Below are 15,996 nucleotides of genomic sequence, written 5' to 3'. Positions count from 1 at the left end.
ATTTTGGACACTTCAAATATGACAATTGTAGTCTCCTATCATCCAGGAACAATACCCTAAAATGTTCGACACTACTTCTGAAACACCCTGTATTTATATTTATTTATTTAAAGTAAATTTCAGTCAATTTTTAATTTAAAGTAATATATAATATATATTTCAATTGTTTGTTTTATTGATTGATTGTTTGTTTGATATATTGTTTCCATTTGAACTTGATATATATATATATATATATATATATATATATATATATAATATATATATATATTAGGGATGGGTATTGATACATCGATGTTTCAACATCAAACATCGATGTTTTTAACATCGATGTTTACTGTTCGATGTTTTTCACTTATCGATGGTTTTACCTAGACATCGGTCATCCGATGTTTTTCCAACTAAAAAGTAAAAACAATTCTAATTTTTTAATTTGATACAAGTTTTTTTTTTTTTTTTGTTTGAAGAGGATTATCTTGAGAGCAATAAGCAATAGTAACAGAATTACAATCATTATCTCTTTCATATTTAGTGTAGTTTTATGTTTAGTGTTTTTTGTGAATATAGATCACTCTTGTGAAAGATTTCGCATAAGTTTTGATTTCCTGCAAATTGCTATTTTCATTTTTCAATCAGGCTCTCTGTATTTTTATGTGAGACTGTTGGATACTCTTGAAGATTTACATTACTTCTGTGGCCCGTGTCAAGGTTAGATAGTTAGTTATTTAGAATTGAATAAGAGGTCGGATTCTTCGTTTCTTAGGAAGAAAGAGTTTTTTCTTACTACAATAATTATTTCCTCAACATGTGTTCAACACTAATTAATCCTCTGGAAAAGAGGTACTCGTATTGTAAGGAGTGCAGTTATCCATATAAAAAAACTTAATCCATTTTCATTTCCTAAAAAATCTGTCAGGTATTGAATGAATACGATATGAGTATCAATGATTGCTAAAATTAGCTTAGGGTGAAATTTCAAGACCGAATCCTCAAGGATATCCCTAGAGGTTTCAGACTAAACCATGAAGATGACAAATCTTGTGAACTAGAGTTGATGTATCTTTCTAGTCCCAACCTGACTTCAATTATTCGAAAGACTGTTACTTGAATACCACAATTCCAAAATTGCTGTGATTCCAGTTAGTAACTGTTGAAATATTGGAACAATAGCTCCAGATAAAATTGTAGTCACTTTAGAAGCTCTTTTTGTGCTCTACAATCTGAGATCAGGTATAGCGATCTATTTTATATTCCAGGTACACCTGACAACAATGCTCCTTGTATCGTGAAAAACACCCAATTTTCAGCTTCAAGCATCATCACCAACTACATTGTCCTCACATTGATATTTCGCACAACGACATGAGTTCTTGAGATTATGTTCTATGAGAATCACCCGTAAGATACACTTCATTTCAGTATTTCCTAGTGGAGAGGCGCGCTTAAGGACACCTCAAGGATCAACATTTCAAACACATAACTTTTGACACAATGCTCAGATTTCATCGTACTACACTTCATTCTTCTCGGTTCGTCACGGCGGTTCAAAATCATGCATAATAAGTCAAATTCGGTCGAAAAATGGAAAATTTATTGTTGAGTGTACTTAAGCCCATATTCCAATACACAGAAAATGACCAATTTCTATATTCAAAGTTGCATGTCTTGTGAAATACTTCTGATAAAATTTCCAAATCTAGTGAGAATGTGAAAATTGTCCCCCTCTACCCACTCCAATAAATAATACTTTCGATTCCAAAACAATTTGGAAGTTAAGATTTTAAAAATGGCGATTTCAGTTTTTTCATTTTTTTCGTAATTTTACTGTTGATCAAGAGTTTCTAAAACGAGTCTGATACATCATAGAAACTTACGATTGATTACAAATTGTAGATAAATTCATCCTCTACGAGCTCAGTTGCCTAAAATCCATCTTGAATCACTTTTCGAACTGCCAAAACAGTTAATATGAGAAAAATATCTACAATTTCCGGATTTTTTTCAACAATCAAATCTCACTTTACGAACATATTTTTTCATGAATTGTTTACAGCAGATGAAATAGAAAATTCTATTGTACATTTCAAGATCATCTAATAATTTTTATAATAAGGGGTTACCGAGATACATAGCTTTGAATATAGAAATTGGCCATTTCTTATGTATTGAATATGAATAAGTACCTACACTCAACAATAAATTTTCTATTTTTTGACCGAATTTGACTGTTGATGCATGATTTTGAACCGCCTTGGCGAGCCGAGAAGAATGAAGTGTAGTACGATGAAATCTGAGCATTGTGTCAAAAGTAAATTATAAGTGTTTGAAATTTTGATCCTTGAGGTGTCCTTAAGCGTGCCTCTACTAGGAAATACTGAAATTAAGTGCATCTAACGGGTGATTCTTACCCATGAACTTATGTCATTGTGCGAAATATCAATGTGAGGACAAAGTAGATGGTGATGATGGTTGAAGCTGAAAATTAGGTGTTTTCCACAATACAAGGAGCATTGTTGTCATGTGTACCTGGAAATCTATATGACATAGAGCGCTCTACCTGATCTCAGATTGTATAGCACAAAAATACGCCTGTTGATTAAAAACTAAAATTCATCAAAATTGATTTTTTCTTCAAATTTTACTCATTTTTGAAAAATTATAACAAAGTACTCATTGGAGATAGAGAGTTCCGAGTGATCTCATTTTTTCAGAATTATATAATCTGGGAGAGATTTGGTAGAAATAGCTGAAAACTGGAAAATGAGCCAAAAATACGAGGTTTTTGGGCTATCTTGTATCTAGCACAAGGAAATCTTGCATGAAGAAATTGGTTCTGGACTTCTCTTATGTACCCAAATAATATATCAAAAAATCAGAACTACAATATAAATTGCAAGCACACCCCCTTTTTTATGTCTATATTGACTGGACTAATAGTATCATCCATAAAAATGTAGGGCGATAAACAATGTTTAAAAACATCGATGTTTACTGTTCGATGTTTTTCACTTATCGATGTTAGGATGGAAAAAACATCGATGTTTTGTCTTTCAATACCCATCCCTAATATATATATATATATATATATATTTATTTATTTCATATTTAGTATTATTATTTATTGTAGCTTGAGAGTTCTAGCTAATTCATATAATGTAATTTGCCACCAGCCCTCAACTGGTCTCTATTGGTTACTTGTGGTTGCACAGTAACCCTTTCTTTGTAATCACCCTGGTTTTCCATTCATATGAATTGATTGCTAGAAGACGCTTCTATTCCTCTGTTGTTATAAACTGCTCTCGTTAAAACCACTCCAAAATATTCTTCTCTTATTACCAGTATTGTGGGAAACCTCATTTAATTATTTTTAATGATATATTATTATACCGGCCATGACAAACTGTAACTCATACCTCAACTCCTTACCGCAATAATTATTGTTCCACCTCATTTCTGACCTTTTATCTCAAATAGTGAAATACCTAAAAGTGCTACAAGACACTAATCTTTGATGCTACATGTGGCCACACCAATGAGTCAATGCTTCTATTATATATGGTGAAAAGGAACAATAACAAGGTTTTTAGATTAATTTATCAATTTTATTATTATTTATCCTTGCATCACATTTTGTGGTATCCTCACCCCTTCCTCTGGTCCACCATTTAATACAGTCTTATTCTACTACTCTTCTTATTTCCTTAATATCCTCAATTCCCCTACATTTTGGTCCTCTGGGCCAGATTTGTGAATCAATATTCTATTTTATTGGAAATATTATGTCCATTTGCTTCTCATTCAAGCTATCAGTCATTCAGTTTCTTCCAATTCTGTTCTCTCTCTCTCGACTATAATATTTTCTCCCTCTCAACATTTCCATTCTGAACTTGAAACCTCTACTGTTTTTTGCTATTCAATGTGAAATAAGTTGATGACTTGTGGCAAATTACTTATTCTAGTAAATACTCATTGTTATTTAGTGAACTTACAAAACTATATTGATTTGTATTATAAAACTCAATTACTTATTTCTAACTTGAAATACTATTTGATATATTCTTATCATACTTTGTCATGCTTAATGACTACATTATATATCTATACAACTTGTACTGTAACTTCAGTTACTTCAATTCAAATAATGACTTACTTTAATTGAATTCTCAGTCTATTAATTTTTATTGTCAAACCACATTATTAACTGCATATTTCAAATATTATTCGACTTATTTCCTCTTATGCCTCATACAAGCCAACTTGTCTTTCAAATTGTAATTTTAAAAAAACCTCAATTTCAATAATTGCATTGTTTTATAGTAATTTTCTTAGCTTCTTATGGCTATTCTTGGAATTCAATTTCCAGTAACTTACATTCAATTTCTGACATGTTTTTCAACCTCTATTGACTATCTACCACCATATCTTCTTCCTACCTGAATTGCCATTATTTTTAGTCTATTGACCTTTCTGCTGAAACAAAACAATTCCTTGAAAATGGCCGTCTGCTTCCTTTACACACTGCATTTCGTATGTTGAAGTGTAGAGAAAACTTTGTTGTTGAGAGGTCCGAAATTCGTTAAATAGAAGTAAATTAGCAGCCAAAACTCTAAAATGTCATGAGACCAGGTAAAAATTCGTTATGTAGAGGATTTCGTTAATTGGAGGTTCGTTATAGAGGTTCGACTGTACATGCTTTGGTCAATCAATCGAATACTGAAATTAGTATCATTTTCAACTATCATCACCTAGAATTCAAGCAAATATATTTTGTAATTTATATTAAATGAAAAGAAAAGATATTGTTAAACCACAAATTTATTAAAAACCGAGATACCGGTTCGGTTGTTACGCCATTATCAATCTCTGGTAAACTGGTAATCTAAAGTAAATGAGCTAATCTGATATAATTTCTGACAATCTTGCTCCAAGCATCAAACGTTTTGGAAGTTATTGATAGCTGATTAATTTTCACAAATTTTGCTATAGTCTCTACTAGCTTAATCATACTTCAATGTCCTGATTGTCAATCAATTGATAAAATACCAACTATTAAAGAAATTCGATTTCCCTAGCAGTAATTTCTTAAAATCATTAGGCCTAAGCACAATCAATAATTTTGAGAACAACGGGATTAGTGTCTTGTGTATGCTCCAATCATTTTCAAATTCTTCATTAATGAGAGCACAACAGTTATACTGTCAAAATACGAGAATTATAAAATAAGTTGCTCTCTTGTGCTTGCTGAGCTATAAGTTGAAAGGTGATACAAATGAATGCCAGACAGAAAGAGAATTCAACTTCACCGGAATAGTGAAAGCAGACTGAAATTTCTATGTACCAGTCCTCTAGGCAACAAAGAATTATTGAAAGATTTTATTTACTCGAGAAGGGAAATTCATAAGAATTTTATTGATTAATGATGTGTTAGAAAATATATTAAAGTTGATCTGTCTGGAACTCTCTCCCTATTTTTGAACATAAGAGCGTATCAACATAACTACAGTAACTATATTACCCACAATATGGCCATCGAATTGTCATGTTGTTCAAATTCGCCATTAAATTCGAAACAAACTTTATACGAGTAATCAGTCATCTTATTATATTGGAAATTTGGAACTCATCACTTCTTTTATCGATTGGATACATCTTTTCAACTTTTGATGAGTTTGGTTTTGGTTTCATTTTCGAAGGGAAATTGATCATACTTGAATATAATATAGACCAATAAAGTTTATTTGAATAACACTAATAACGCTTAAAGCATAGATTTTTCTCCCCTCATGCTTCTCGCGGACAACATCTAGAGCTTTCAAGGACCACTTTTTGGAAACCACTGATCTAGATAAATATGCAGAAAGATAGATTTCAATTTTACTGTATTTCCTCATCCAATTTATTGGTTTGACCTTCTAATAATCTAATTTCAAAATGTGTTTGTGCCTCGATTGGATATAAAACTTTATAAAATATTTAACCGTGTTAAAGGGCTGATTAAATACATCTTTTCTTCTATGATTGATTCTCTTCAGTCCTGAGAAGCCTACCCATAGCATGTTCAATTGTCCAATAGCTGTTGATAAAAGATGTTCGACTTGCAATACCACTAGCAGTGGTTTTTGAGTATCACTTATAATTGAGAACTTGATGATTTTTCGTCAATGGAACAATATATTACAATATCATGACATATTTCAAAAGATTATTAGTAATTTTTTGGAGATTCAGCTTTCAGGTTGTGCTACTAGGAACCTTACATTTTACTTGCTATTATCTACCATTTTAGTCCAGGCAATGAATGCTCAAAAAAGGGTATAGAGGGAAAAGTTGGGAAGACTATTTTTGACCCCGCAGTTCTGTTGAAGGTAGTGAGGAGATGAACATATCAAAAGTCCCCACCCCTACCCCCTGTGCTAAGGGGTGGGGGTGGTTTAAAGGTACCGATTTTTGGTTTTTCGCATAAAACTCAAAAACTATTTATCTTAAGGACTTGAGTGTCATATAACAAATTAAAGCTTATATAATTTCCTACAATATTCAACTCACAACGTTTTCTATATCTTCTCTAGTTTTCGAGATATCTGCTCTTGAAGGTGTGACATTTTTGAAAAAGAACACGTTTGCCGCCAATTTTTTCCTATTTTTGATCTTATAACTTTTCAAAAATCCATGCTGATTATGAGCTTATAGAGCATTAGATTCTCTTTAATTTGATGTATAATTTTACACTTTTACGAATTTCCCTACACCTTTTTCAGCAGCTTTAGTGTTGAGTGTGAAATGTCCATTTTTGCAACAATAGACCAATTGACAAAGGAATTTGAAGGGAATGTCTTAAACACAATTTTTGACTTTGCAGCTTTGTTTAGACTAGTTAGGAGGAGAACATATCAAAAGTCCCCATTCCTAACTCATGTGCTAAGGGGATGAGGGTAGTTTAAAAGTTGCATTTTTCAGCATTTTGCTTCCATGCTCATATCTTGAGAACAATGCGTTCAACCGACAAAACTAACTTATCAAAAAATAAGTTTCATAAATTCTCGATACTTTTTGTTCAATAAAATTTTGTGATATTCCCATCAGTTCCCGAGATATCCGCTCTTGAAGGTGTGAAATTGTTAAAGTAACTGGTTTTTATCCAATGTTTTGCTCTTTCAGGGCTTATAACTCTCCAACAATGCATCATAAAAACTGATGCTCATCTTAGGATTGTGGAGCATTGAATTCTCTTTGGAATGATGTATTAAGTCACTATTTCAAGTATTCCTTTCATTGTTATAGCAGCTTCAATGTAGGGGGTGAAATTTTCAATGCTGCAACAAGTGTAAACTCAGCGGTTTCACAACTTCAACAGAGGTGATAAAGATGCGAACTTTTGATACATTCACCTACTAACTAGTCCAAATTAAGCTGCAAAGTCAAAAATTATGTCACAGACACCACCTTCAAATGCCATTGTCAAACGATCAATTGTTGCAGCAATGAAAATTTCACCCCCTACATTGAAGCTGCTATAAAAATGAAAGGAATACTTGGAATAGTAAATTAATGCATCATTTCAAAGAGAATTCTATGCTGTACAATCCTAAGATAAGCATAAGTTTTTATGATGCATTGTTGGAGAGTTATAAGCCCTGAAAGAGCAAAACATTGCATAAAAACCAGTTATTTCAACAATTTTACACCTTCAAGAGCGAATATCTCGGGAACTGTTGGGAATATCAGAAAATTCCACTGAACAAAAAGTGTAGAGAATTCATCAAGCTTCTTTTTTGAATAGTTAGTTATGTCGGTTGAACGCATTGTTCTCAAGATACGAGATTTGGGATGAAAGTTGATCAAAAACAAGTTGAGAAGCAGCTTGGAAAAAAACGAAGGATAACAATAAAAAAGCCAGAAGAAAAAAGGAGTTATTGTGGTTCCTGGTGAACATTATGAGTGATGGAAAATGTTCATAGCAAAGAAACAAAGAGGAGGCAGAAGGTCATTATTGTTAATTCAATAAATAAGTACCTATGATTAAGGAAATCACATGCTCATTATCAGAAGATTATTGGATTGTTGTATTATAGTTAGTTGAAATATTTAGTTCAGCTACAATTATTGTATTATTGTGTAATGCACAGAATAAATTAACAACAATATTTCTAACTCATGATGAAGAAGAAACAATCAAATAAACTCTACTTAGAATACTTTTCAATGTTTTGATTGTAAGATTCTTGGAAAATTAATTTCCATACCGCAGTGAAAATGCTGGGTGTGATAATTCATCTTAAAAAAAACAAAAAAAAAACACCTGCCCGTACTATTTTATCAATATTTATTTCAAGTATCTCCACTCAGTTCATTGCATTGATTGACTTCACAAGAAAGTAACATTTATAATAAAATAATTGGTTGAATTCAGTAAGTCGTAAGTAAGACCCTGTTACTATACTCAAATAAATTAAATAAAAGCCTTCAAGTAAGGCAAATTACTCAACAATAAGATATTCACGGATCTACTAGAATATTATTGATTCATGTAGTGAATTGAATTGGGAGTATTCAAATCATACATCTTGAAAGCGTATATCATTGTCAAAAAATATAGGCTTGTATAAAATATAAGTGTTAATTACGGAAGAACTATACTATTTAAAACTTATCTGATATGATGTATGTATGAAGGAACTCTTTAGAAACACAATCCTGCGTTCAGAGATTCAAAGATATCATTGAATAATCAAATTTTTGAAAAAAAATGAAATGTGTATTCCGAATTGTGTTCAACATCTAGGTAGGTTACATGGAATTTATTGTACTTTGATCATATGAAGACATAAAATCCGAAAAATGTCAATATTTTTTTTAGTTGTTATTGACTTGAAAATTTATGGGAAGGACACTACTAATGTTAAGATAAATGTTCCTGTTTTATTGCAGAATTTTTAATGGCTTCTTTCCCCTCCAAATGTGAAAAACCGTTCAAGCGATTTGATTCCTTCAGACCGGTTTTTAATCTCCCGGCTTACATAGTCTTGCTTGTCATAGGCATGCTTTTATGTGATTGGGTGATTATTACGTGCAGAGGCTCTCTATTGGTTTCTATTGTTCCTATTGTGTTTTGAAAACGTTGCCAATACATGTATTTGTGAACGTCACTAAACAAACATTGTTTTGGTTTGAGTTTTGAGAATGTCAACACAGATATTATAGCGGACGCCAACAACTTTGGTAAACGATTGTTATTGTTAACTAGCAGGTTACCTGTGCTCCGCAAGGGTCTATTTCAAAACTTGACAAACTGAAAACTTGATGTAATCAAATCTTGAAGAATCGAAAATAGGTCTATAACCATCCTCGGTTAATTAATAAAGAATCTATATGCAAAATTCCAAGTTAATCAGTCCAGTACTTGAGATGTGATTATTGTGTTAAACATAATTTTCCTATTCTGTACGTGAATAAGCCAATTCTTTTCCTTTATCATAGTATAGATTATTATGTTGCTTTGGCCTCTGATCTGTATAAATGTGCGTCCACACATGCCAAACCGAACCTGGAACCGCGCAGCAGACCGTGCATTCCGCCAAACATCACGAATTCAGCGAACATGAGCATATACTATGTTTCATAATGTTAAAAATCAGCTGTTAAACATTCGGTGTACCATACTCCAAACCGTTCACCGTGTCGCTCGCCTCTGTTTTAACTGCTCGCCATACCACACTCCAAACGCTGAACTTTTCAGCCAATTAGAGTCCTCGATTACAATTCACCACGCAGTTCACTCTATGATTTTGGCTATCCATCACAAGTGGAAAACATGCGAACACGTTCGCGAACATGAATACAGAAGTATGGGCCTTTTTTATTTGATTAAATTCAAGTTTTGAACAATTCAATGTTACGAATGATAAATTGATAGGAGCTGATTAATATTTTCTAATTCAAATATACTGTAATAACTTCTGAAAAAATAATGAATCAAAAAATACCAATATTGAAATATTGTTGACCAAGAACTCAGTACAATGACAATTTATTCAACTAATTCTGTACTGATAATATTATAATCATTTTATTATTTTTTCTATTGACAATCAATTTCATCAACTAACCATAAACTGACTGGAATAAATACTTTTATTTCCATGGATTTAATCAATAGAATTATAAAAATCTACAGTATAGGTCATATAACTAAATTCACAAAGAGTTTGATTCTTGTTGGCAAGAAACATGTTATTCAATACAGAAGTTATTGTTATTTTACTAAAAGATAGAATAAGTTGAATAGTTTCCCTTTCAGGGGGAGTTTTGACAACCCACAAAACTCATTTTTCATTTGAAGATATATCGAAAAGGTGCATAGGACCTTATTTTTTGATCCACTTGCCAAAATACCCCTCATTTCAATATTAAAATTTTCGACTGACTGTACAGTGAATCAATCATTCTATCAGGGCTCGAATAATTTTGAAATTGTAATGAAATAAAAATGGAAGAGAATAATTTCTTTATGTAAATATCTTCACCAGAATATTTATGTAAATATTTATGTGTTTATTATGTAAACACCTTCATTCAGACATATTAACTGCATATGTTTTCATATTTCCGATACAGCATTGATGAAACTGTAGACGTTTATTCAGCACTTTGTCTCAAAAAACTGTTCTAGATGAAAAATGAATAATCCATGTCATGTGTAGGCGGCATATACATTGCATCAGGAAAACAAAGATTCAAAACTATGTTTTATCTAAACAGATGTTTTTGAGATAATTTCTTTGATGCAGCTGTTTCACATCTACCATGTTATTGTTATTAATTAATTATTATTAATCATCAAAACAACTATTATAATTGATTATTTAACTTATCTATCAATTATCAGAACAATATTATTGGGGTTAAGTGGAATCAGGTAGAAAGCAATAATAAGACGGATTTTCTTTTTTGAATTTCCAATATATGATTTGATAAATTCGCCATATAAAATCTTATGTCCCGTGCATGAAATTTGAACATTAATTCTGAAAAATCTAGAAAGAAAATTGAAATTTGGGCTTCGAGGTGCACGAAATTGATATTTTTAGAAACGATGTGCAAAATTTTGAGATCTAAATCATTCCCGTTTTTCCAGTATACAATCCACAAGTTGACCAGTTCTGATGCGAACAAACGAACAAATATGTTCGCAACTGGTATTATAACTAAATGGACTGTATTTGATAATTAAATAACTTGTGACAACAATATTCGAAATCGACAAACTTTTATTGTACACAAACCATCAATACTCTTGTCTTTGACATTGAGTTGCAAAGCATACTGGTCTTGGTGCTTACACTCATACTCGTGGTACATACAATCTTCCACCAGAGTGCACCACCTCCTTATACCTCTCATACAATTATTAACACCACCCACCAAAATTAGAACATAATTTTCCAAAAGAGAATAGAACAAAATCAAATACAGAATCTGATACAAAATCAAATACATTAGTTAGTAAAAAAGGACAATCCCATCCTTTCCAGGGAGCAATTTCTCCACACGACCCAATGGCCAGTCCAATGGGGATGTATTTTGACCATGGATATGAACTAGTTGACCAACAACCAACTCCTCATCGTTTCTCTTCCACTTGTTTCTCTGGACTTGTGTGTGCACGAAGTCTCTTGACCACATCTACCAAAACTGTTGTGACAGATTTTTCAAACGCTTCCACTTACAATGCAGGGATGAAGAATCAATTGAGAGTTCTGGAGGTGCTGACAGTGACCTTCCAATCAAAAAGTGATCTATTGTCAAAGGGTTGATCTCTCCATCCACACTCAAGCTTCATGAAGCTTCAAGTACTGGACGACTATTTAAGATAGCTTCGATTCTAGCAAAAAGTGCCAAATACTGCTCAAAGGTGAAGATACTTTCTTCGATGGTCTTTTTCAACAAAGTCTTGGCAGATTTCACTCCAGCCTCCCAGAGGTCACCAAAATTCGGGCCTGAAGGTGGATTAAAATGCCACTGAACACTCTTATTGGCAAGAGCTGATGAGATTTCATCTTGGGACTTGGACAACATTTCATATATTTGTCTGAAGCTCTCTAGCAGTTCCCACAAAGTTTGCCCCATTATCTGAGTAAAAGTCAGTGGGAAGACCCCGACGTGAAACAAATCGATCAAATGATGCTAAGAAACACGCTGTGGACATATCAGATACATATTCCAAGTGTACTGCACAGATTGACATGCAGATAAATAAGCGTAGATAGGCTTTTTAGGTTCTAGGCTTGCGCAAATGACTATCTTTTGTTACAAAAGGTCCTGCAAAATCAATCCCTGCATGTGAGAAGGGCCTGGATTCATTTATTCGTTGCATTGGTAGGTCAGCCATGATTGATTGAATAGGTTTTCCGCTGAATCGGCTATTTGAAAATCTTGCAGTCAAGGTGTTGTAAGCGACCAAGTAGTTTTTTCCAATCAATTGTAATGTTGAAATGAAGTCACTAACTGGTGGTTTCAAATAAGTTACGAGGTAATGCAATTTTTGCATGTCACTGAGCGGATCATTTGTGTGAACCATTGAGTAAAAAATTGAATTAAAAGTGTTCCAGTCTCTTACCTCTCCACTGAATGTATTTAGACTTATTTTAGGTAACTGTAGGTCTACAACAGGGTTCTGTACTGACATGGTCGATCTGTTATCATCTGTGAGATGGTTCTTGTTCATCTTGTTCAACAAAGACTTCATTTTAGATTCTGTTGAATAAATGGCTTCTTCTACCACCTCCCGATAGTTTTCATTAGCTTCATCCTGGCCTTCAGAATTAATTTCTATATAGGTCTGAACCTCCTCGAATTCACGTTCTTTCTGTTGCAGCTTAACCAGTCTGGTTTCCAAAGCCTCTGCTTCCTCACCATCAAAAGTAGCAACAAAATTCTTTATCCGGGTGATTGCAGCTTTGATTGTTTTTCGCCATGTGATATAATTTGATAAGTCTGGGATGACTTCTTTTCCGGTAGAGACTGATTCTCAACTAGGGTTTGCATGGTTGGAAAGTTTAAAAATGGAACAAAATGGAAAAAAAAGATAAAGGAATATGAACCGGATGAAAGGGAAATTATCCTTACAACATGATACTAGAAGATGATAAACTAAATAATCTGAAAGTTGCTGCTTTTGGAAGTTGCTTAAACCATACTAAAAATGGAATGTCTAGATTCAGTCAAGAAAGACAATAAAGATGTGACAATGAATAGGTACTAACAATTCTACAAAAAAAATTTTGGAATCATCAATTGAATTCCACAATCAAGAAAATTAACATTAGATCAAGTTTACTTGCAGTAAGGGAACATCGACTAGGCTACTAATCAAAATCGAATTGACAATTGAGAATTGATTAAGATTTATAAATCATATAACTTATGAATTATCGTATGGAATCAAATTAACTACTAAGTTAATTAACCAAGAAATACTTGATCGAATGGTAGTCAATTCAGCAAAACAATCGAGAATTAGTTTATGAGTCCTGAACATAAATGTATAAAGTACCTAGGCCTACTCATTCTTATGTTTTTCGGATTTCGAAAAGTTCAATTTTATTGACCTAAAATCGAGAACTCAGCCTTGAATTAAACTAAATTCGCAAGGTTTCAAATGCATGATAATAAACTTGCTAAACTGAAAACAAATTCTCAACAAACTATCAGAAATTAGGTTATGAATTATTAGGCTATAGTACGATAGCCTATTCTAAAATTGAAAAAACCTACATTAATAGGAATCGACCAATGAATAATTAACCTAGATAATTTTTCTAAATGTTCAATGAATTGTTTTCAATAGAAATTTTAATGGTTCAATAAATTTAGAATCTATACTATAGAATCGATCAAAGTTTATTCCTGCTCTTATTTACTGGGAGATAAAGTCTTCATGTTGATAATATGTTGACATAATATTACGGGGGTTTGAAAGTCTTCAATTGGAAGAAAGAGGTGATTTAAGTGACAGAGTAGATAAGTTTAATAGACAGAGTAAATAATTAAAGTTTCACTTCCCTGCTACAATGGCTGTATTTTTCAACTCGACACCAAACTTGACACTTTATTTCCTTATTATCTGACTGATTCACTGATTATCCGGTTAACATTCCTTATTTTTTCCCCATTTTGTTCCATTTTGAAACTTTCCAACCATGCAAACCCAAGTTGAGAATCAGTCTCCTACCGGAAGAGAAATAATCTTAGACTTTCATCAATTTATCAACCCTACTCTCTCTCTCTCTCTCTCTCTCTCACTCTCTCTCTCTCAATATAGATGAAGTTATTTTAGTTTTGTTATGTCCGTATTTCGTAGACAGAGTATGTCTTTATGAGTATTTCGTATGTTTTTGCGTCAAAACAATCATTCATTTCCTATTCCATCCGATACCGTAATTACCCCAAAGTTAGTAGTTCTTTCTATTAACGTTGTAGTTACCTATATTATTATGAAAGTATGTATAATATTATTTTTTTGATTATAATATCATTACGTTCTCTCTCAAGATTATTAAAAACCTCCTTATTTAAATGAGTTCTGCCAATATTTCACCTAATTAAGTTCTTTTTATGATTTATATAGTCCAGTCAATGAATGCACAAAAAAGGGTAAAGAGGGAAATCTTTGAAGACAATTTTTGACCCAACAGTTCTGTTAAGGGAAGTAAGAAGGTAAACATATCAAAAGTCCCCACACCTACCCACTGTTCTAGAGGGGTGGCAATGAAAATTTCACCCCCTACATTGAAGCTGCTATTACAATGAAAGGAAAACTTGGAATAGTGAAATGATACATCATTTCAAAGAGAATTCAATGCTCTACAAACCCACGATAAGCATAAGTTTTTGATGATGCATTGTTGGAGAGTTATTAGACCTGAAAGAGCAAAACATTGGATGAAACCCGTTATTTTAACAATAAATTACACACCTTCAAGAGCGAATATCTCGGGAACTGTTGGGAATATCACAAAATTCCACTGAACGAAAAGTGTAGAGAATTTATCAAGCATCATTTTTAATAGTTTGTTATGTCGATTGGATGCATTGTCCTAAAGATATGAGCGTGGAAGCAAAACACTGAAAATTCAACTTTTTTACCACCCTCATCCCCTTAGCACATGAGTTAGAAATGAGGACTTTTGATATGTTCTCCTCCTAACTAGTCTCAATAAAGCTGCAAAGTCAAAAATTTTGTTTAAAACATTCCCTCCGAATTCCTTTGTCAATTGGTCTATTGTTGCAAAAATGTAGATCCCACACTCAACATTAAAGCTGCTGCAAAAGGTGTAGGGAAATTTGTAAAAATGTAAAATTATATATAAAATTTAAGATTATTTAATGCTCTATAAGTTCATAATCAACATGGATTTTTACCATCGATTTTTAGAAAGTTATAAGAGCGAAAATAAAAAAATATATATAGCAAACGTATTTTTTCCAAAAATGTCACACCTTCAAGAGCGGATGAGGAAGCAACGCTCCCGCATTATACGACGTTAAAGTTTAATCTAATAACTACCATCCTTCATATTTCAACACAACAGTCAATAGAATACAACAGACTTCACATAACATACATTAACCAACAAGGAAGTTTACTAATCTGTAAGGAATGTGGAATAAGGAATTCCCTGAATATTTTTTTGAACTCCTTCAAGCCCTCAATTTCTATTTTGTGAGATGGAAGTGAATTGAATATTTCATTCCCATATGAAACGGGCCACTCTCCAGCAGACTAAGTCTATGATGTGGGTAAACAAAACCTCTAAATCTTGTGTTATGGGGATGACTCACCTGGCCCTCGATTAAATTACAAAGCCTCTTCTTCATCTGCAAAAGCATCTCGATTTGATTTTTGATAGTTATAAGCTGAAATCCTTCCAATAAAACAAATGAGAGCGCTTTAAATCTATTTGTTAAGACTAAATAAATCTTTACAAATTTTGAGCA

General features: G+C 32.6%; 1 protein-coding gene across 8 annotated transcripts in view; it reads right to left on the bottom strand.

The window, feature by feature from the left end:
- Positions 1-15,996, bottom strand: part of LOC111056735 (protein son of sevenless) — a 482,488-nt gene that overhangs the window by 126,197 nt on the left and 340,295 nt on the right. The gene's annotated exons all lie outside the window — the stretch shown is intronic.

This window comes from Nilaparvata lugens, chromosome X (assembly GCF_014356525.2).
Source record: "Nilaparvata lugens isolate BPH chromosome X, ASM1435652v1, whole genome shotgun sequence".
NCBI lineage: Eukaryota > Metazoa > Arthropoda > Insecta > Hemiptera > Delphacidae > Nilaparvata > Nilaparvata lugens.
Note: the sequence above shows the minus strand (reverse complement) of the source record. Positions and strands in the feature narration are given on the sequence as shown.